The sequence below is a fragment of the Cynara cardunculus genome, unplaced genomic scaffold (genome assembly GCF_001531365.2).
Source record: "Cynara cardunculus var. scolymus isolate 2C unplaced genomic scaffold, CcrdV1 Un_Scaffold_11116, whole genome shotgun sequence".
Classification (NCBI taxonomy): domain Eukaryota; kingdom Viridiplantae; phylum Streptophyta; class Magnoliopsida; order Asterales; family Asteraceae; genus Cynara; species Cynara cardunculus.
The window spans coordinates 1-3435 of NW_020206426.1; the positions used below are offsets into that span (position 1 = coordinate 1).

At 32.4% G+C, this 3435-nt stretch overlaps 1 long non-coding RNA gene across 4 annotated transcripts; it reads right to left on the reverse strand.

Moving 5' to 3' along the window:
- Nucleotides 1-600: 600 nt before the first annotated feature.
- LOC112505445 lies at nt 601-3086 on the reverse strand. Of its 4 annotated transcripts, none has more exons than XR_003068398.1 (4): nt 2632-3086; nt 2307-2331; nt 1612-1674; nt 601-1508 (listed from the first exon to the last, which is right to left on the reverse strand). It is a non-coding gene; the product is annotated as an uncharacterized LOC112505445 (long non-coding RNA). The 4 variants fall into 4 exon arrangements; XR_003068399.1 differs by having other exon boundaries at nt 601-994; nt 1262-1674; XR_003068397.1 differs by having other exon boundaries at nt 601-994; nt 1119-1674.
- Nucleotides 3087-3435: the final 349 nt, after the last annotated feature.

The following is a 3435-nucleotide window of genomic DNA, read 5'->3' on the forward strand; positions in this document are numbered from 1 at the left end:
ATATATATATATATATATATATATATATATATGACTAGTTGTCTACCCGCGCAATGCAGCGGGATGTAAAAAGTTCATTAAGGAGCGGTTTATCAAACACTTACCTGGTAAGCACTTACCGGTAAAATGTAACACTATCGTTTATTTATCGGGTAAGATTCTAGTACACCAAAATGGTATCGTATGCAACAATTTATCCGATAAACACTTACCGAGGTAAGAATCATCGCCCTCACTTACCGGATAAGATTATTAGTCTTTGTCTCGCTCTTACCGGGTAAGTTTTTTTGTTCTTACCATGTTCATCCGGTAAAGTAATATGACTTTGTGTTCACTTACCCGAGTAAACGTTTGGTAAACGGCCCCTAAGATTTATTTAATTTTGAGATATCAAATTCCTTCAAGATGTAATAAACAATACTACGTTATTACATAAATCAAATTCAAATATAAATCTCATCCAAAATGTTGGTTTTAGTAGTTTTTACAATTATTCAAAAAAAAAAAAACAGATTTCTTATATAAGATGTGAATATAAACAAATCTTTTTGCTACTGTAAATATGATTGCAATGAATAAGATTCAGAATGACAACATAACTCTCTTCAACAATAAATCTTCCCATCAATCCTTTCTATGACAACACAACCCTCTTCAACATATTTCCCATCTATTTTATATTCAAAATAATTAAAATTTACAAAATTATACATGACATAAATTTACAAAAAGAATTTGTCTACCCAAAATATATTTGGAGTAGACTTTCGAATGACTTAATTTGAAATCGTGTTACATCTTTCAAAACCCAATTAAAAATGAGTAACATACTATTACATTTCAAATGATCCCAGATAGATTTTGAGCACGTGCAATATCCCATCAAAACATCATGAAGTAGTTCCCAAAGTTTTAAGTTGTAGAAAGAGCGAACAATCTACAAATATAAACTGTGGTTCATAGTTCTCAGTGAACTTGTAAACTTCAAACGGATCTGCAAAAGTTTACATATTAGAAACATGATGTTCCATTTTCTATTCCTATAGTCATCAACAAACAAAGTGAACATGAATTCATTAGTTATGTCAAAGTTTCTAAAAGACTACAACATCTCATACCAGATCCAAAGACGATCAAGGGCTTCTTGTAACTAATACTTGCTTTAATTCTTGTAATTTTTAGTCAGGACGGCAAGTGTTCAGAGAGAGATGATATTCTACCGGATGAGTTCAAAATAAAGAAAGGAGATAAAGTAGGTTACATGGCGTATCCAATGGGAAGGATGACATATATTTGGAGAGAAGATGCAGAAGAATTCCAGCGAGAAAGATGGCTCCATGATACCATTTTCCAGCCTGAAAGCCCTTTCAAATTTACTGCTTTCAGCTAAGTAACAGAAAACATACAATACTCTCTTGAGTTGATATATAAATGCATATTTGTTGTTACCATGAATCATGATAATGCACTTATTTAGGCTGGGCCAAGGATATGCTTAGGGAAAGAATCTGCATATAGACAGATGAAAATAATTGCAGCTTTCCTTGTGTTCTATTTCAAGTTTGAATTGATGGATAAGAGTAAGGAAGCTACATACAGAACCATGCGAACCCTTCACATGGACAATGGACTCCACTTATATGGTCTTCCTCATGTGCCTGCTTATTGCGGAATCTGTATGGAAGTTTCACGTAACCAAATATGAACCAGTACATCAATGGAACACAAATTGTAGCCATTAACTTAAAAAAATAAATCGAATAAGAACAACCGATAAAGGGTGTTTACTTCTCCAAACAAAGCACATTAAAAAGCATGATCATTAATACAACAACATAGTAAAAGGTAGACCCAAAAACGCACATGTGAACTACACTTTGTAGTAGACGAAAATAGTTAAGAAAATCATCATCTATCAAACAACAAATCAAAATCAAAACTTCAAAATTCAAAAATAAGTTCTACAGAAAATGAAAACCACTGAAATCAATTTTAAAAAAATCATAAATTGTTTGGTGGAGAATGAGTCATCATCATCTAACCATACTTAAAAGCTCCATAATGCTCCACATTAGAAACTATATGATTCAAGTTCTAATAAACCAAAAGAACTGGAGTAGATGATATCATAACATATGAAGTTAAGTAGCAACCAATGGTGTTGTCTAGAAAGTTAAGCAGAGTTGAAGATTGATGTTCTCTTCTTTAAGACTGAGCTGGTGGAGATTGATATTCTCTTCTAGGTCTCTTTAAACAAGGCATACGTATGGGTAAATAAAGCAGAGTTGAGGAAGCATGTTACATACCTCAGACTCGACTAATCACCTTAACCTATCAAATACAAAAACTTGAGTATTAGATATTACCTCGAAAATCAATCATCAAAGACAAAAACTTGAAATAGATGGAGAAACATAAGTAATCAATAAATCGATTATCAAAATATACAAATAAAAGCATTGAATGCCAAAAAAGAATACAAACACAACGAAAATCAAGACAACCATTATCGAAGAAAAATACAACTATGGAATAAAGACAGCCATATTATTGGAAAAAAAAACACAAATTGGAGAGGCAAATATAAATGATCATTGGATAAAAACTCTGTTAGAAGAAAGAAGAACAAACCTGGAAAGCGATGGGAAAGGCGGACTAAACCTTAAGCATGTTACAAACATTAGGGGAAGAAAGATTTGAACCCATTTTGGTGGTGAAATAGGGTGATTCAAACCCTAAAACGCAACATTTTGAAGAAGGGAATGATGAAAATAAAAACTAACTATTTATAATAGTGATGGAGTCATTGAATTAAAAAACCCTAATCGTATGGAATCTAGGATGGCCGAATGAAGCATTGAAGGACCTTGATATATGGTCTTGATTCTTGAATCGGTTGAATCGACGTCTTGGAGAAATCAATTTTGTGAATCGTCACTTTAGGAGAAGCGAAGAGAGCGTCTCTGAGATAGTCCATGAATCGTCATGGAGGAGATCGACTTGAGCGTGTCTGAGTGTTTGAGATAGTCTTGGGAAGGGGGCATGATCAAGAGGATTAGAGAGGGACTGAAAATCAATGTAATAGAGAGAGAAACCGTGATTGATATCAAAACCCTTTGGGAACATACCATCTTGGAAGTTGAAGCATTTAACCCTTGCTTAGGATAGGTTGTACATAATGCTTTAGAAATTGTAATTAGAAGATTTGAAGACTACTGCATAAATTAGTAGTACAAGGTGTAACAAAAGTTGTTTTTAAGACTTTATGCATCAAAATGTAGTACCTTATGCATTTAAAGTTGTTTTTAAGACTTTTCTCAAATTTGCTTTATAAGGTAGTATAGATATATCTTCAAATTTATATTTTATTCAAAAATAAAATCATTATTGCTTTTTTTTAAAACACATAATCTATACTATATATACTATATTATA